Source organism: Salvelinus sp. IW2-2015, linkage group LG9 (assembly GCF_002910315.2).
Source record: "Salvelinus sp. IW2-2015 linkage group LG9, ASM291031v2, whole genome shotgun sequence".
In the NCBI taxonomy this organism is placed as follows: Eukaryota; Metazoa; Chordata; class Actinopteri; order Salmoniformes; family Salmonidae; genus Salvelinus; species Salvelinus sp. IW2-2015.
The window spans coordinates 2551901-2572288 of NC_036849.1; the positions used below are offsets into that span (position 1 = coordinate 2551901).

General features: G+C 42.6%; 1 protein-coding gene across 1 annotated transcript in view; it reads left to right on the plus strand.

Annotated features, from left to right (window-relative positions):
* Window positions 1–2504: 2504 nt before the first annotated feature.
* Window positions 2505–20388, plus strand: part of LOC111968973 (FERM domain-containing protein 6) — a 77084-nt gene continuing 59200 nt past the window's right edge. Inside the window, 1 exon segment of the mRNA XM_070445090.1 lies at window positions 2505–2688. The gene's annotated coding sequence lies outside the window, so the exon portion shown is untranslated.

The window sequence follows — 20388 nt, forward strand, 5'->3', positions numbered from 1 at the left end:
AGAGAGAGAGAGAGAGAAGGAGAGAGAAAGAGAGAGAGAGAGAGAAGGAGAGAAGAGGAAGAATGAGAGAGAAGAGAGAGAGAGACGAAAGAGAGAGAAGAGAGAGAGAGAGAGAGAGAGAGAGAGAGAGAGAGATCGAGAGAGAGAGAGAGAGAGAGAGAGAGAGAGCGAGCCTGCACTTCCTAACCTCTCTGCCAATGAGACCATATTAGAGAGACATTTTCCTCAGATTACACAGATTCACAAGAATTCGAAAACAAATTCCCAATTTTGATAAACTCCCATATCTACATGGGTGAAATTCCACATGATCCACAGTGTGCCATCACAGCAGCAAGATTTGTGACCTGTTGCCACAGAAAAAGGGCAACCAGTGAAGAACAAAACACCATTAAATTACAACCCAATATTTATGTTTATTTATTTTAACTTGTCTTTAACCATTTGGTACATTGTTACAACCACTGCATATATATAATATGACATTTGTAATGTCTTTATGTTTTGAAACGTCTGTATGTGTAATGTTTACTGTTCATTTTTATTGTTTATTTGACTTTTGTATATCATTATCTACCTTCACTTGCTTTGGCAATGTTAAACACATGTTTCCCATGCCAATTAAGCCCCCTTGAATTGAATGAAAATTGCAGAGAGAGAGAGAGAGAGAGGAGAGAGAGAGAGAAGAGAGAGAGAGAGAGAGAGAGAGAGAGAGAGAGAGAGACAAGAGAGGAAGAGAGGAAGGGGGGAGAGGGAGAGAGAGAATAGGAGAGGAGAAGAGAGAGAGAGAGAGAGAGAAAGGGAGAGAGCGAGAGAGAGAGGAGAGGAGAGAGAGAGAGAGAGAGAGAGAGAGAGAGAGAGAAGAGAGAGAGAGAGAGAGAGGAGAGAGAGACGAGAGAGAGAGAGAAGACGAGAGAGAGAAGAGAAGAAGAGAGAGAGAGAGAGAGGAGAGGCTTGTGTGTGTGTGTGTGTGTGTGTGCATTGCAGTCAACACCTGTGATGTACAGTAAGCCAGGCTACCTGTTGTAATAGTCTGTTGAATATGATATAAACAAAAGTAATGACAGGTGACTCAGCTTTCCACTGGATCCTGTCCTAATGAATTAGCTTGTGTTTCCTCGATTGCTACGATCCCTACTTCTATGTCTCAGAGTAGGCCTGGTAACCTGAGTAGCTCTGCGGTGGAGACAGACAGGACAGGGAATGGGGATTTGTGGTCTATGGGTCCCGGGGTGAATGGTCTCGGTGGCTTTGTAGTTCACAGGGCCCAGCTTTTCTACAGTCACATCAAAGCACTAGGAGCAGGGCCAAGGGGGTTTAGAATGGCCTGAGTAGGCACACTTCCGACCATGCCCCTTTTCATGTTGGCCACTCCATTTCTCTACACTGACAGGCAGGCAGTCTGCACTGGGTTGGGTCCATATAAATAAAATTACTAGAATGAGCACTCCCATTCAAGTATAAATTAATTGTTGTCTGAGGGGCTTTTTCTTTTCTAGTAATTATATTTCTATGGTTGCCCTAATTGCATGTCAACAGAGCAACAAAGAGGGGCAGATCAGAGGGGCAGATCAGAGATCACCTGTACATTCCAAATGGCATCCCCTGTAGTGCACTATTTACTGCACTATGGGCCCTGGTCAAAAGTAGTGCACTATATAGGGAATAGGGTGCCATTTGGGATTAAGTATTATGGTCCTCTAGAGTCCATTGTATCAGGAGATTTTTAGGGCCACACCACATGTAATTTCTTCACAATGGGAAAATACAGACAAGCAGCTTCTCTCTAAAACCGAAACAGTTCTGCAATGTTTAGACATGTGCAGCCTATAGCCTACTATCCTATAGTCTACTGTGGTAGTCTAAATTCTGATGACATTCTTGGATGATCCCTACTTAAAAAATGTGGTGTATTTATTATCTTCTCCCTATCCATAGTATGATTCCAGTAGCCTATGATTTATACATCTAAAATCAAGCAGAAACGTTAACGGTTTCAAACTCTATACCTATAAACGTAATGTTGCATCATCGTGATGATGTGGCCCGTGACACTTTGCTTCTTGAAAGTCAAACATCTAGGGACTATCAACAGTGGACTAATGAAAAAAATACCAAAATTTCGTTTTTGAGTGGATATTCCCTTCAAGAATAGACTACTAAATACAGTATTACCCCCTCCGTGCCACCAGGCTTCCAAAATACTACTGCACTGCTACAGTGTGGAATTATGGGACCAGAGGAATGGAATGACAGGCAGCCGTGAGCGATACCAACTGGTAGTCGTTGAGGGGGGAGCAGTAGCCTACGATCTACATAGTCTTTATAGATATCAAAAGAGCAACGAAATATCTCTAGGAGAATACTTGGACTATTAAAATAGATATGCATTTACGGATATTTTCACTGAAGAACAGTCGTTATTAAAACAAACTACTAAAGTATATAAAATCTGTACTAACCCCCCTATCCATGGTTTGAAGCCACCCTTCCACATGTATTCCTACTTATTACTGTTCCAAAGGGAAAGAGGTCTGGCGCTCGACACATGCGTGTAATCTCCGTTTATATTTAAAACTTTAGTTTGCATTTGCTGACGACAAATTGGATGTACTACAGCGTTTTGATACAACTTGGTCGGATTCATTGTTTTTGAAAAGGAATTAGGATTTGTTTTTCACATGAAAGGTACGTTATATTAAAAAAGTGTACATTTTACATCTCTCTGTAATTTCCCTCGCTGCTAATTCCTTGCTGGTCCACCTCCTCTGCGCGTATGTACGAAGTTATTTTTCATTAATACAGTATTTTACATGAGTGTTATAACATGTATTCACTTGTTCCACGGTTAAAATATGTTTTCAAACAGTTAGTGAAACATTTCAATGTTTGGTCAACGTTTGGTTGTTCATAACAACCCGGACCAGAATAAGTATTGTGTCTACAATGTAGCGATGCTGTCAGAATGTTGCTGTTATCCTTTAGGCTACGTTATGGACCTGACACTTGAGACGGGATGCATTTTGTTGCAACAATGTGTCGATCTTCCTTTCTCACTATGGGTGATGTTTACTCTGCACATTGTGACCACCCCTTTAACCATATGTTCATCGTTATTTAATGCTCATCTATTAAATCGACGTATGGTTTTTGTTTTACGTCTCTCCCCTTCCAGTTTGGTTCCATACGCCTTCTAGTACCTACTGTATTGTTGTTGTTATAGTTGGCTATAGTCGTTCTCTCTTCATAAAAACTGACTGACACCAAGTGTCTTGTAGGATGTTGTCACTGTCTGCCTGTGGTATAGTATGGTCGTGTCAAATCAAATGGCATCTGGAAGTAGGCTAGTATGTGGAAGTCTTGTAAATCAACGTAAGAACATCAGCCAGCATGCACAACTTTGGATTAAGTTGCGCATTGCTAAATGTCTTCCCTATAACATTATCGCTGTTCCATTTTGAAACGGGTCACACACTCCTTTATTTTGGACGAATTATTTTAGGCTTCTTCTCCTTCTGAATGGAATCTGGCATACCATTATTACTGCTCTGTAATGAAACGACTGCACGGAGAGACATGTAGGCTATTGAATGGTAGACCGTATAGGAGTAATATAGAGAGGTAGAAGTAGCATAGTATAACTAGGCGGTAGAAGAGGCTAGCCCGTGAATCGTGTGTGTGTGTGTGTGTGGGTGTGGGAATATGTGTTTGCTTGTTGGGTACTTTCCCCCCTCTTGTGCCACTATGGACAAACTGCAATATTTGCTTCAGTATTGAGGAATGCCAACAATTTCCTCCCTGTGGTCAGTGGTGGAAAAAGTAACCAATTGTCATACTTGAGAAAAAGTAAAGATACCTTAATAGAAAATGACTCGAGTAAAAGTCACCCATTGAAATACTACTTGAGTAAAAGTATTTCGTTTTTAATATACTTAAGTATGAAAATAATTTCAAATTCTTGGGGGGGGGGGGTTTGTTAAGAGCCCGACGCTCAATCTGAACATCAACACCCGTCGCTTGCGGTACTGTTTTGGAAGCATAAGGATCTTATCTTTCATATCAACAAGAAATTATTTTCAAAAAACAGAAGGTTAAATTGATACACACCTTGTAATGGTTAGTGTTCCCACACAGCCTTATCTCCATGTTACAGGGCTTGTTTAAAGAAAACAGGCGGAAGACGAGGCGTCCACCTGTGCTAATTAGCTACACTATATATACAAAAGTATGTGGACACCCTTTCAAATGAGTGGATTCGGCTATTTCAGCCAAACCCGTTGGTGACAGGTGTATAAAATCGAGCACACAGCCATGCAATCTCCATAGACAAACATTGGCAGTAGAATGGCCTTACTGAAGAGCTCAGTGGCTTTCAAGGTGCCACGGTCATAGGATGCCACCTTTCCAATAATTCCGTTCGCAAAATTTCTACCCTGCTAGAGCTGCCCTGGTCAACTGTAAGTACTGTTATTGTGAAGTGGAAATGTCTAGGGCCAACAACGTGTCAGCTGCGAAGTGGTAGGCCACGCAAGCTCACAGAACGGGACAGGTGAGGGCTGTAGCGCGTAGTGCGTAAACAAACGTATATCCTCGGTTGCAACACTCACTACCGAGTTCCAAACTGCCTCTGGAAGCAACGTCAGCACAATAACTGTTCGTCGGGAGATTCCTGAAATGGGTTTCCATGGCCAAGCAGCCACACAAAAGTCTAAGATCACCAAGCAGCCACACAAAAGTCTAAGATCACCATGCGCAATGCCAAGCATCAGCTGGAGTGGTGTAAAGCCATTGGACTCTGGAGCAGTGGAAATGTGTTTTCTGGAGTGATGAGTCACGCTTCATGATCTGGCAGTCCGATGGACAAATCTCGGTTTGGCGGATGCCAGGAGAACGCTACCTGCCCAACTGCATAGTGCCAACTGTAAAGTTTGGTGGAGGAGGAATAAGGCTGGGGCTGTTTTTCATGGTTCAGGTTAGGCCCCTTAGTTCCAGTGAAGGGAAATCTTAACGGTACAGCATACAATGACATTCTAGATGATTCTGTACTTCCAACTTTCTGGCAACAGTTTAGGGAAGGCCCTTTCCTGTTTCAGCATGACAATGCGAGGTCCATACAGAAATGGTTTGTCGAGATTGGTGTAGAAGAACTTGACTGGCTTGCACAGACCTCAACTCCATCGAACACCTTTGGGATGAATTGGAACGCCGACTGCGAGCCATGTCTAATCGCCCAACAATAGTGCTGCAGGGGAGCAAGTCCCTGCAGCAATGTTGTATTGGCAAGCCTTCCCAGAAGAGTGGAGGCTGTTATAGCAGCAAAGGGGCGACCAACTCCATATTAATGCGCATGAATTTGGAATTAAATGTTTGACGAGCAGGTGTCCACATACTTTTTGTCATGTAGTGTATCTAGCATGCTCTGAACACGTGTGAAAGTGTAACTTGGGAAGTGTAGTTTTGTCGGACGGAGGCACCCATAGCTATATGGATCTATGCAAAACTACTACAGTAAGTGCATCCTTTTTATTTTAAGCCTTCTTCCTCATTGATCAAAGATGAGGTGCATCGCAAGCAACGATTATTTAAGTTTCTAAAGGTTAAATCCCAGCGTCGGGATTGTAGTTCATGGCTGAAAACGAATGCCTGAAAACTGTATGGAGAAGGCAGAATGCCGCTTAAAGTTTTCGAGAGCTATACAGATGGTATAGAGCAAAATCAAAGAACTCCCTAAATCAGACGAGGCAGCTGAATTTGCTTGAGAAATGACCACCTCCATTGAGATGCTAAAAAAACAATTACAGCAGTATTGGGGGATAAAATGAGAGACTTAAAGGGCTACAAAGACAACAGTCTATGACTGGAATAACAACAACCGCCAGGGAACAAACACAAGATACACCTGCAGACAGGCAGGTGGCAATCTCTTCTCAACCGATGACCAGATGAGCACTCCAAGTGACACAGACAATGAGACCATGCACCCCCTTTTGCGGAAGACCGAGCTATCCACCCACCCAGCCAGACACCAACCACCAAGAAGAAGAAGACCAGGAGGGGCAGATGGGGCATGGGGTCCACTAAGGTGGTCACCCAGGACTGGCAAGTTCCTGTCCTGAACCTCTACAAAACATTCTTGACACTGACGCAGGAGTCTATGCTAAGTAAGGGACACTCTTTCTCCACCACTCAAAACATGAAAGCCTTCAAATTGAAAGTGGATACCTACAAATTCATGCAACAACTGCACCTGCATTGTTTATTTTCCCCTCTGAACAGATCCAGTACAAGCTACATATCGGAAGACCCTACAAAGAAAGGGGAACCCAAACACAGCGCTCCCTCCCCTACTCCTCGTTCTTTCTCCAAACCCTCATCGTTTGTACTCCATACCCATACAAGTCCACTTGTCACCTTGTTTGGCAGACTGGTTGAAAATGAATGGGAAACTGTATATATAAAAAAAATGACCAGGGACCCCAATATCACAATCTTCCTCCAGCCGGAAGACGAGCATTAAAAGATCTCCAGGAGAATAAGGACATGGTCATAAAACCTGAGGACAAAGGTGGCGCGATAGTTGTTATGGACATTAATTATTATAATTCTGAAAATGGAAAGCACCTGAAACTGTATTTTTCCTATCAACCCTTGCGAAGTGACCCTGTTGCTTCTTTAAAATCAGAAATTGATAGCATGTTACAACATGCGTCTCACCAAAGCTGGATCACCAAGCGTGAAAACGAGTTCCTAAATGTCACCTATCCAGTCACCCCAGTTATCTATTCCCTTCTGAAAGTACATAAGAACCGGACTCAGCCTTCACTCATACCTATTATCAGCGACAGGATCAGTCACAGAGCCCCTTTCGAAATTCAGAGATTTTTTTTCTGGAATTTATGGTTTTCAAGTTGCCATCCTTTTTAAAAGACACAAAAGATCTACTCAACTGCTTAAATGACTGCCAAATTGATTCCGATGTACTACTTGTTACATTAGATGTGGCCAGTCTGTTATTCCCCATGCGGAAGGCCTACAATTGATTGCCAAATTCCTAAAGTCACGTGACGACTCTGTAAATCCCCCTGATTACTTTCTGTTGGAGCTCTTGAGAATGGGAGGCAGTTTATGTTAAAAATAAAGACGAAACGTTTTCTTCCCCATATTAAGTTTTGGAAGCGCTACGTTGACTACAATTTTATTTTGCGGTTCATCTAAAGAGAATCTTAATGACTTTGTCCGTTATCTGAACAACACAATGACTTTCCTTCAATTCACTGTTGAAAGTGGCCCCAACAGTATTAACTTCCTAGATCTCAAAATATTCAAGGTTGATGCTAACAAAATCCAAACTACGATCTATTGTAAACCAACAGAGGAATACTGTCCTCCACTTCAACAGTTATCATCCGAGACATCTCAAAACCACTATCCCAACTGGCCAGTTTCTACACCAGAGACGCAACTGCTCTACACTGAAAGAGTTTGACGCTCTGGCAAAGGAAATGACACACAAGTTTGCTAACAGAGGATATTATAGTCCTGTCATTCAGCGCTCCCACCTCCTAGCTCAGAAGCCCCAAAAGGACAGCACGTCATGGCTGTGCTTTGTAACAATCAGCGTTCAAACAAAATCAAAAGTGCAATCCTAAAACACTGGCCAATTCTACAAACAGAGCTGATGCGCCAGCCTCTGGCGGAAAATCCCTTTCTGGAACAGGTCACATCCATCAGAAGTGGCAACCTCTAAAATGCTCTCACAACGAGAGAGAGATTAAATACCATGCATCCTCGAGGTCTAAATTATGATTTCTTGTGCAGGCCATTTTTGTATGGTCTGAATGACTATATGGCTGCACTTTCATTTGTATCCTTATGTATATTTTCCTACATTCAATCACAATCTTTCTACCAGATGTACATTTTTCATACCCCAAAACATTTATTTTTGTAACTAATTTGTAACTAATCTGCGCCAAAATAGCAAAAAAATTATACCTTAATGTTATTTGAGTTTATTCTGCTGATCTGGGTATTTGTATATGTGACCCGTTTAAGGAAACTAGGCGTACGTCGCGGGTCACTACTTCACAGGAGAGCCATTTGAACGTAAACTTTTTTTTTAATCAAAATGTGTTTTTTGGCAGAAATGCCTTATGGAACATGTGATCTTTCATGTGCCTTGATAACAAACTTGTATGCAATCTGTAAATAGGAATAAAATTGTTAAATTACAAGCCTAGTTGGTTTAGCCACAAAAAAAGCCAGCAACCTTCCCGCTAGCCATGATTGGCTGAGATAATGAGTGGGTTGGACATGCCGAGAGATGAGTTTGGATTAGTTGCCAGCAGCACAGGTAGTCACCAACGCTCTGGATAACATGAAAACAGCCTAACCAGTTTTGCTAGGGCGAGTAAAATGGTCAGAGATTGGGTGGGGCTAAGGCTTAAGAGTGTGTGAATGATGCTGAATGGGTGTAGACAAAGAAGAGCTGTCCAGCAGGTCATTTTCCAGCAGGCCATTTCCTCAAAAGTGAGGTTACAAGTTGTTCAAATTTCAAAGCAGAATAACTTTCCTAATGTTCCTCAAATGCAGTTTATGATATACCATTTTGTAGCTCTGTGTCTCTGGTTTTATCCAATGTAAAGCACACAATTTAAGATGTTGATACATAAGACTGAATCAAGGAGGTCGGTCACATATACAGTACCAGTCAAAAGTTTGCACACACCTACTCATTCAAGGGTTTTTCTTTATTTTTTACTATTTTCTACATTGTAGAATAATAGTGAATACATCAAAACTATGAAATAACACATATGAAATCATGTAGTAACCAAAAAAAGTGTTAAACTAATCAAAATATATTTGAGATTCTTCAAAGTAGCCACCCTTTGCCTTGATGACAGCTTTGCACACTCTTGACATTCTCTCAACCAGCTTCACCTGGAATGCTTTTCCAACAATCTTGAAGGAGTTCCCACATATACTGAGCACTTGTTGGCTGCTTTTCTTTCACTTTTCGGTCCAACTCATCCTTAACCATCTCAATTGGGTTGAGGTCAGGTGACTGTGGAGGCCAGGTCATCTGATGCAGCACTCCATCACTCTTCTTCTTGGTCAAATAGCCCTTACACAGCCTGGAGGTGTGTTTTGGGTCATTGTCCTGTTGAAATAAAAATGATAGTCCCACTTAGCGCAAACCAGATGAAATGGCATAACGCTGCAGAATGCTGTTGTAGCCAGGCTGGTTAAGTGTACCTTGAATTCTAAATAAACCACTGACAGTGTAACTAGGAAGCACCCCCACACCATAACACCTCCTCCTCCATGCTTCACATTGGGAACCACACATGCAGAGATCATCCGTTCACATACTCTGCGTCTCACAAAGACACAGTGACTGGAACCAAAAATCTCAAATTTGGACTCATCAGACCAAAGGACAGATTTCCACCGGTCTAATGTTCATTGCTTGTGTTTCTTGGCCCAAGCAAGTCTCTTCTTATTATTCATGTCCTTTAGTAGTGGTTTCTTTGATGTTGAGATGTCTGTTACTTGAACTCTGTGAAACATTTATTTGGGCTGCAATTCTACAGCAGAGGTAACTCTGGGTCTTCCTTTCCTGTGGCGGTCCTCATGAGAGCCAGTTTAATCATAGCGCTTGATGGTTTTTGCGACTGCACTTGAAGAATCAATCAATCAATTTTATTTTATATAGCCCTTCGTACATCAGCTAATATCTCGAAGTGCTGTACAGACACCCAGCCTAAAACCCCAAACAGCTAGTAATGCAGGTGTAGAAGCACGGTGGCTAGGAAAAACTCCCTAGAAAGGCCAAAACCTAGGAAGAAACCTAGAGAGGAACCAGGCTATGAGGGGTGGCCAGTCCTCTTCTGGCTGTGCCGGGTGGAGATTATAACAGAACTGTGCCAAGATGTTCAAAAATGTTCATAARTGACAAGCATGGTCAAATAATAATCAGGAATAAATCTCAGTTGGCTTTTCATAGCCGATCATTAAGAGTTGAAAACAGCAGGTCTGGGACAGGTAGGGGTTCCATAACCGCAGGCAGAACAGTTGAAACTGGAATAGCAGCAAGGCCAGGCGGACTGGGGACAGCAAGGWGTCATCATGCCCGGTAGTCCTGACGTATGGTCCTAGGGCTCAGGTTCTCAGAGAGAAAGAGAGAACGAGAGAATTAGAGAGAGCATACTTAAATTCACACAGGACACTGGATAAGACAGGAGAAGTACTCCAGGTAACCAACTGACCCTAGCCCCCCGACACATAAACTACTGCAGCATAAATACTGGAGGCTGAGACAGGAGCGGTCAGGAGACACTGTGGCCCCATCTGAAGAAACCCCCGGACAGGGCCAAACAGGAAGGATATAACCCCACCCACTTTGCCAAAGCACAGCCCCCGCACCACTAGAGGGAAATCCTCAACCACCAACTTACAATCCTGAGACAAGGCCGAGTATAGCCCACAAAGGTCTCCACCACAGCACAAACCAAGGGGGGGCGCCAACCCAGACAGGAAGATCACGTCAGTAACTCAACCCACTCAAGTGACGCACCCCTCCTAGGGACGGCATGAAAGAGCACCAGCAAGCCAGTGACTCAGCCCCTGTAACAGGGTTAGAGGCAGAGAATCCCAGTGGAGAGAGGGGAACCGGCCTGGCAGAGACAGCATGGGCGGTTCGTCGAAACTTTCTTAATTCTTAGTTCTTAATTTTCCGCATTGACTGACCTTCATGTCTTAAAGTAAGGATGGACTCTCATTTCTCTGCTTATTTGAGCTGTTCTTGCCATAATATCGACTTGGTATTTTACCAAATAGGGCTATCTTCTGTATTTATTAAAAAAAAAATTTAACCTTTATTTAACTAGGCAAGTCAGTTAAGAACAAATTCTTATTTACAATGACGGCCTACCAAAAGGCAAAAGGCCTCCTGCGGGGAAAGGGGGATTACATTGTTTTAATAATAATTAAAAAATGAAATAAAAATATAGGACATAACACTTATCACGACAAGAGAGACAACACAACACTACATAAAGAGAGACCTAAGACAACAACAGCATGGCGGCAACACATGACGACAGCAACATGGTAGCAACCCAACATGGCAGCAGCACAAAACAGGGTACAAACATTATTGGGCACAGACAACAGCACAAAGGGCATTTTTTAAATTTAAATCCCCAAAATAAAAAATTGAAAAGTGGTGCGTGCATATGTATTCACACCTTTGCTATGAAGCCCCTAAATAAGATCTGGTGCAACCCATTACCTTTAGAAGTCACATAATTCGTTAAATAAAGTTCACCTGTGTGCATTCTAAGTGTCACATGATCTGTCACATGATCATCTCAGTATATATACACCTGTTCTGAAAGGCCCCAGAGTCTGTAACACCACTAAGCAAGGGGCACCACCAAGCAAGCGGAACCATAAAGACCAAGGAGCTCTCCAAACAGGTCAGGGACAAAGTTGTGGAGAAGTACAGATCAGGGTTGGGTTATAAAAAAATATCAGAAACTTTGAACATCCCACGGAGCACCATTTAAATCCATTATTTAGTAATGAAAAAAATATGGCACCAGGGGGACCGCCAACCAAAACTCACGGACCAGGCAAGGAGGGCATTAATCAGAGAGGCAACAAAGACAACCCTGAAGGAGCTGCAAAGCTCCACAGCGGAGATTGGAGTATCTGTTCATAGGACCATCTTCAGCCGTACACGCCACAGAGCTGGGCTTTACGGAAGAGTGGCTAGAAAAAAGTGTTTTGCGTTTGGTTTTCGCCAAAACGCATGTGGGAGACTCCCCAAACATATGGAAGAAGGTACTATGGTCAGATGAGACTAAAATTGAGCTTTTTGGCCATCAACGAAAACGCTGTGTCTGGCGCAAACCCAACACCTCTCATCACCCCGAGACCACCATCCCCACAGTGAAGCATGGTGCTAAATACAGGGAAATTCTTGAGGGAAACCTGTTTCAGTCTTTCAGAGACTTGAGACTGGGACGGAGGTTCACCTTCCAGCAGGACAATGACTGTAAGCATACTGCTAAAGCAACACTCGGGTGGTTTAAGGGGAACATTTTTAAATGTCTTGGAATGGCCTAGTCAAAGGCCAGACCTCTGTCCAATTGTGAATCTATGTTATGACTTAAAGATTGCTGTACACCAGCGGAACCCATCCAACTTGAAGGAGCAGATTTACCTTGAAGAATGGGGAAAAATCCCAGTGGCTAGATGTGCCAAGCTTATAGAGACATATGTAATTGCTGCAAAAGGTGGCTCTACAAAGTATTGACTTTGGGGGGGGGGGTGAATAGTTTCTGCATGCTCAAGTTCTGTTTTTTTGTCTTATTTCTTGTTTTCTTCACCAAAATTTTTTTTTTGCATCTTCAAAGTGGTAGGCATGTTGTGTAAATCAAATGATACAAACCCCCCAAAAGGCAACAAAATAGGAAACATGCCAAGAGGGGTGAATACTTTCCAAGCCACTGTACATGCTTGTTTTCCTCTCTAGCTTCTCCAGCTGTTGGAAGAAAGCAGAAGAAAAACAATGCCTGTTTTTGTGCTTATTTGTCCAGTTGATTGAGGAAATAGAGCGGCTCCCGTGCTCCAAACTGATGTCCTCTGGTAAGACGAGAGACACGGTAGAGACACACTCTCTTAGAAAAAAGGTGCTATCTAGAACCTAAAAGAGTTCTTCCGTTGTCCCCATAGGAGAACCCTTTGAAGAACCCTTTTTGGTTCCAGGTAGAACCCATTTGTGTTCCATGTAGAACCCTTTCCACAGAGAGTTCTACATGGAACCAAAAAGAGTTATCCTATGTGCACAGCTGAAGAACCCTTTTGGAACCTTTTTTTCTAAGATTATAGAAAGTAGACACATAGAGACACAGTAGAGTTAGTGTAGGGAGTAGACACAGTGTGTAGAGACTCAGGCACACAGGAAACACACAGAAAAGTAAATGGTGCAGGTGCTGTCTCTGTCTGGACAGGAAGGAAGTGTCCCCTGCCTGAGCAGGAAACGAAACAAAAACATCACCGTCAGTCAAGCTGGTAAAAATATTAAGTAGGTCTTTCTGGGACAGACCTTTTTTTCCTCTGAGCAGCTGTTTGTGCTGTTTCGCTTGAGAACCAATTTGTTTTTGCCCATGCCCATGTCATCCTACCTAGTTTGGTGACGATCTGTGGGAGGAAGCAACCTACCTGCCTTGTGAGTTTATTCTATATTTGTTCTTCTCCTAAGTCTTGTCTCTGACTTTCTCTCTAATGTCCTGAGGATCTTCAGTCCAGACTTACTCTTGTTGTTTGGTTTTGTGTGTAAAACCTGACTGATTCACTGATCATCTCCTCCTCACCACCACTGCCTCACCCAAAGACCATAGCCTCAGGGCCCTCTCTCTTCCACTACTGTTGTCATAATCCATTCTGCAGTGATTACCGTAGACAAATAGTTCTGTATGCTGCTTCTGTAGCTAGCTAAGCTTCCTGACCGACAGACTCTTGCAATGTGTTATGGAGTGTCTCTCTCTCCCTCACACCTCTGTCCCCTCTCTCTTTCACAATATGTCACTCTCTGTCTTCTCTTATCTCTTCTTTATTCTCTCTCCTTTCTCGCTGTCCCCCTCTCTATTTCACTCTCTCTCTTGATCTCCCCCTCAAGTCTTTTTGTTTTTGTTTTGTACCTCTCCCTCATCTCTCTAACTCTATGTTATCTTTAGTACCATCCATGTGACACAGACAGTGCACAGATGCGGAGAGAGACTCACTGCATTTTCATACACTTTGTTTATACAATGACATGTAGTGTCCCCCCCTTGAGGAATAACCTGTTTTTACATGGTTTATTAATTATGTCATCTCAGATAAACAATGTCATCAATTAGACTGACTCGACTGACCCCTCCTGCAGCAAAGCACCCCCACAACATGATGCTGCCACCCCCGTGCTTCACGGTTGGGATGGTGTCCTTCGGCTTGCAAGCGTCCCCCTTTTTCCTCCAAACATAACGATGGTCATTATGGCCAGACAGTTCTATTTTTGTTTTATCAGATCAGATGACATTTCTACAAAAAGTACAATCTTTATCCCCATGTGCTGTTGCAAACCGTAGTCTGGCTTTTTTATGACGGTTTTGAAGCAGTGGCTTCTTCCTTGCTGAGCAGCCTTTCAGGTTATGTCGATATAGGACTCGTTTTACTGTGGATATAGATACTTTTGTATCTGTTTCCTCCAGCATCTTCACAAGGTCCTTTGCTGTTGTTCTAGGATTGATTTGCACTTTTCGCACCAAAGTACATTCATCTCTAGGAGACAGAACGCGTCTCCTTCCTAAGCGGTATGACGGCTGCGTCGTCCCATGGTGTTTATACTTGCGTACTATTGTTTGTACAGATGAACGTGGTACCTTCAGGCGTTTGGAAATTGCTCCCAACGATGAACCAGACTTGTAGAGGTCTACAAATTTTTTTCTGAGGTCTTGGCTGATTTATTTTGTTTTTCCCATGATGTCAAGCAAAGAGGCACTGAGTTTGAAGGTAGGCCTTGATATACATACAGTTACACCTCCAATTAACTTGTATCATTATGTCAATTAGCCTATCAGAAGCTTCTACAGCCATGACATAATTTTCTGGAATTTTCAAGCTGTTTAATGGCACAGTCAACTTAGTGTATGTAAACTTCTGACCCACTAGAATTGTGATAAGTGAAATAATCTGTCTGTAAATAATTGTTGGGAAAATGACTTGTGTCATGCACAAAGTAGATGTCCTAACCAACTCGCCAAAACTATAGTTTGTTAACAAGACATTTGTGGAGTGGTTGAAAAACAAGTTTTAATGACTCCAAACTAAGTGTACGTAAACTTCCGACTTCAACTGTATGTCAAGGTATTCTGATCTGGGACCTGTCCCCTGACCATAGTTGCATCCCAAATGCCAGTACATTCCCTATGTAGTGCACTCATTTTGATCAGGACCCACTGCACTATATAGGGAATAGGGTGTCATTTAGGGAATAGGGTGTCATATCAGTGAACTGTGTTATTGGAGTATAAAGTGTCTGAGGGAATCGTATTAGTGTCTGAGGACAATATTGCATAGCAACCATGAGAAAGGATTGGGTTACTGTTATTGACATGGAGAAATACTATCTTGTCCCTTCTGCCTGTCTGTGTTGGGTTCCAACACACGCGCACCCACCCACTCCAACCTCCCTCTCACTGTAAAGTTGTATTGCAGAAAGATGCTGCAGTACCTTGTCTATTCTTTATCCAACACTGTGGTTAGACTTATCCTCATTTGTGAAAAATCTATCACCGGGACTACATAAGGAGAAGAAGGAAAATCGGACACTGCGTCCTTCCTATTCCGTATTTAGCACAGTACCCCAGAGGGTAGAGGGTGCAATTTGGGACGCCGACAGAGTGTCTCACATCACGTGCAACTCACTGTAGCTGTGAACATGATCTTTATAACCGGGGGTGTATCCCAGTTCAGTGTTGCTGTTGATATGACTCTGCATATTCTGTTGCGTTCTAAAACATCTTTCATCCGCTGAGTTTGTTTCTGACAGGATTAGCCTCATTGAAAACGTCAGCCATTGGGTGTGTATGAATGACACTAGTCTGTTTTTCCCAACCATTTTCTCTTTGCAGCCACATCCTCTTCTGTTTTGAGCGGATGTATAATGGTCGGGGTGGTTGTGGGGGGGGGGGTTTCTCAGAGCTACCAGTGATAGTTGAGCGGATTACTCATGCGTGTCACAGGGCTGAGTGCGGAGCTCCATGGGCCTGGAGTAAGGGAGGAGAGAGGGGGAGAGGGGAGGGAGCGAGAAGAGAGAGAGAGAGAGAGAGACTGCTGCTGACAGTTCAAACATGTCTGGCGACTGGCGGTTTGAGGTGTGTGTGTATAGTTTTTTGAGGTGTGTGTGTGTAGTACTTTGAGGTATGTGTGTGTGTGTGTATAGTAATTTGTGTGTGTGCGCTAGTCAGTACTTTTAAAAGAAAATCTGAAAGTAAACTTTGCTGTGCATTTATATAGGGGATAGGGTGTCATATGGGACACAAGCCAGGTGTACTGACTGCTGCCACAGACGTTTGCCTGTCGATGCCCTGGCCGGTTTCCTTAACCTGTTTAACTGGCTATGTGTTTGAATAACACACATCATTATCAAGTATATCAAGCATAGTGACACCACCATGCATATCCAGATGAGATCAAAATGCCTGTTGACTTACGATGTTGTCAGACACTTGAAACTTTATGTTGCCTATAGGCTAACGCTACGCTGGATTAGTTGAGGTACTATAGGCCTATCATTTAATATAAGTGTTACAGTTGTTGCTTTGAACCATTCCCGCCAACTGCTTATCGCAGATGTGCATGTTGTCGCAGATGTGGTCGTACTACAGCAATGAGGTTGTGGCTTTGTTGTGTACAGACTTGAGCTTTGATAATGGACATGACATTTGATCCAATAAGACTCTTAGCTAAGCGTTTACGCTTTCAATCTTCTCAGATCAGTATTGTGGAGACAAAGCAGCTTTGTCTGAGCCGCACTGTCGCTAATGCTGCATAGGGACCAGTGTTCCCTCACATTTTCGGGGGCACTGGTCTTGTAAGCAGACACTTGAACATTGTGCGAATGTTTACAGTAAACACGGAAGCTGTAACGTTACAGTTTTAGGCAGTAGCCAATGGCCAGCTATTTGAGCATAATGTAGGCCTACCAACAAAACCAATGGACCGAATCCCATAACATTTTGATTTATATGATATATCTTACGGTAGCCTATATGTGGTGTTCAATGCAGGGCTACATTGCATGAGACTTTAAAAAAAAACGTTTTTACATTATGAAGGGCTTTACATTAATTAATGATTTTTTACTTGGTCTGTAACACCATGGGCCAAATAGATGACTGTAAATTGCATTGTATTGGGTTGTATGATGCAAGAAACCACTTTACAACATAAAATGAATTACTATTACCATACAGAGAATTATATCGTGTAGGCTACCCCTCTGCCTGTTGGCTTATTTGCATATTCAAGCCTGTCTCAAAATACAAAATGCCCAATTTAATTAAGACGTAAGCTTTTTACCTGACTGGCTTTTCAAAGACAGCTTGAAATGTATCCTACACATTTTGTGCTGTTGTAGGAAGCAGTAACTTCACATTGATGACCTATACTTATCTATAACTGGGCTAATAACTCGCCAACTAGCGAATAATATCAACAAATGTGCACACACGTGCGGCTCTGCGCTCTGATCGTCAGATCTGAAAAGCATATTCACTTGCGGGTGATTGAAAGACCCCACCTGGGCTACACCGCCAATAGAATTCGACTCCATTGCGCTCTGGCTCTGCTAACAACAAAATCACAGATTCAATCTTGCAAAGTTAGCTTTGTTTTGGTTTGTTGCATTGGAAAGGGGCTGATATAATGTTGATTCGATCACAGAAAAAACATTGATCTATATACTGCAAACTAATGGGGCGAACTCCGTGAAGTTCAATCTCTTGCGTCTCTGTGCGACATGGTATTTCTTCTGCGTGGCAGTCCTGGAGGAAGTGCGCAGCTTAGAGGGAACGGTCATAGGGACTGAACCAAGGAGCTTTGCTTAGGTTTAAGCAACAGTTGTTCCATGCAATAATGGCTCTATATAATACTGTACGCTTTATTGAGATTGTTCTGTATTTGGGGACTGTGAAAAGACCCCTGGTGGCATGTCTGGTGGGGTAAGTGTGTGTCAGAGCTGTGTGTAAGTTGACTATGCAAACAATTTGGAATTTTAATCACATGAATGTTTATTATAAAAATAAGTGATGCAGTCAGTCTCTCCTCAACTCTTAGTGAAGAGAGACTGGCATGCATAGTATTCATATCAGCCCTCTGATTACAATGAAGAACAAGACGTGCCACTCTGTTCTGGGCCAGCTGCTGCTTAACTAGGTCTTTCCTTGCAGCACTTGATCACACGACTGGACAATAATCAAGATAAGACAAACTAGAGCCTGCAGGACTTGCTTTTTGGAATTTGGTGTCAAAAAAGCAGAGCATCTCTTTATTACGGACAGACCTCTCCCCATCTTTACACCCATTACATCTATATGTTTTGACCATAACAGTTTACAATCTAAGGTAGCACCAAATGATTTAGTCTCCTCAACTTGTTCAACAGCCACACCATTCATTACCAGGCTCAGCTGAGGTCTATATGGTTTAGGGAATGATTTGTACCAAATAAAATGCTCTTAGTTTTAAAGATGTTCAGGACCAGTTTATTGTTGGCCACCCATTCCAAAACAGACTGAAACTGGGTCAAAAGTAGTGCACTATAATAGGGAATATTTGGGATACAGCCTGAGGCTTTTATTTTCCAGTCAGACTGATTCAGTGCAGAACAGACTGTTCAGTCAGACTGATTCAGTGCAGAACAGACTGTTCAGTCAGACTGATTCAGTGCAGAACAGACTGTTCAGTCAGACTGATTCAGTGCAGAACAGACTGTTCAGTCAGACTGATTCAGTGCAGAACAGACTGTTGACTCTCTCTTGTCTGAGCATAGTTTAAGTGGAGGAGGATATGTAACAGTCAACATGGAGATTTCTGGAGGCTGATCTTAATGGAGTGGAATGTAAGGGCATTTTACCCTTATGTTGACCTGAATGTCTTTATACCAGCAGGCTAGCACTTTATATTACAGCACGGAATAAAGTGGTAATAACATGGTAATAGTACAGTTACAAAGTTGTATATTGAACAACATTCAAAGGATGCTTTGCAAAGGCAGAGATGCCCCTCCACCTCCACTCTGAATCATGAGCAGATTGTTAGATGCTGGAGATAATTATATTTCATTATAGGGCTGTCCCCCAAAATAAAAAAAATCTTGGCCGACCGAAAGTCGTCTCTTCTTTCGACCAATTGATTGGTTAAAATGTTAAAACGTGTGTTTTTCCATATATAGACACACCCTATGTGTTTTAATAAATCAGCTATATGCCGTCTGATGCTTTAAGTGCACTGTTTTATGAAATAATACACAAATGACCAGAGATCAAGATAACCAGAAGAAGAAAAACTTAACCCGACCCGGCCATCCTCCTCCTGCTGGCTTTCGCAGATTCTGCCATTACTCACCTGAAGTTGCTGGTAATAGGCTACACGAGTCGTCGGCAACCTTTCTCATGTTAAATGGCAATTTATCTTATCATTTCTACCAATCTGCGTGCCAGTAATGGTTTTTATTTGTACATTTTTGTGGAACAGTTTCATTTCATTTCTAATAATGTCTTCATATCTCAAAATCATTGTCCTGTGGTTAATCAAAATTCTATCCAAATCTAAATGATACAAACCTAAAAAGTAACTTCTATTGCCATTGCCAACTATGTAAAAAATTGCCTACATTAAGCCAACAATTAAGAACATTGCAGCCTGCAGGTAGAAAATATCCTGCTAAAAATAAATATCCTAGAAATCAAAATTGGCTACGCATGGCCTGTCTGCAATGAACTTGAATCATTTTATCAATTATCATCTTGAGTCTGGCCAGAATCTTGCTCTTGAGCTAGCAAACTTGCAACAGTGTATAAAATATTCTGGGCCCTCAGAGTTTCCAGCACCAGTGAATTTGGGACAGACACAGCTGTAGGCTATTTTGCGTAAGGGATAAGAGCTCACCAGGTAGACCTATTTTATGATGTTTCCACTGGATCAGAGCATGACATTTTTCCCTTTCACGCTGAGTGGTTATCGAGTTTGAAAGGTTTTTCAAATACATTGAGGAACCGTTGTCATTCCCAATGGATGAAAAACAGAGTCCATTTGCTTGCAGTTTGAGGTGAAGAAAACATTACTTTGAGAAGCTCCTCAGCTCATTAGTGACTGCATTAACAGAAATGACTATAACCACACAAACATTGTAGATTAGAAATGATAGGAATTACTGGTAAATGTATTACTGGTGATATATGTACTGAATGTATATATATGTACTGAATGTAATGAATGTGCACACATTGTTGGGAGAGAGCGTATTCTGGAGAGAGATGTGCATCTTATCCACACTCCCCTTCTTCTTGGACTGTGCCATCCCCGCGGCCTCCGCAATGGATTAGTCTCGGCATCCGCAATGGATTAGTCTCGGCATCCGCAATGGATTAGTCTCGGCATCCGCAATGGCTTTGTCTCGGCCTCCGCAATGGCTTTGTCTCGGCCTCCGCAATGGCTTAGTCTCGGCCTCCGCAATGGCTTAGTCTCGGCCTCCGCAAAGGCTTAGTCTCGGCCTCCGCAAAGGCTTAGTCTCGGCCTCCGCAAAGGCTTAGTCTCGGCCTCCGCAAAGGC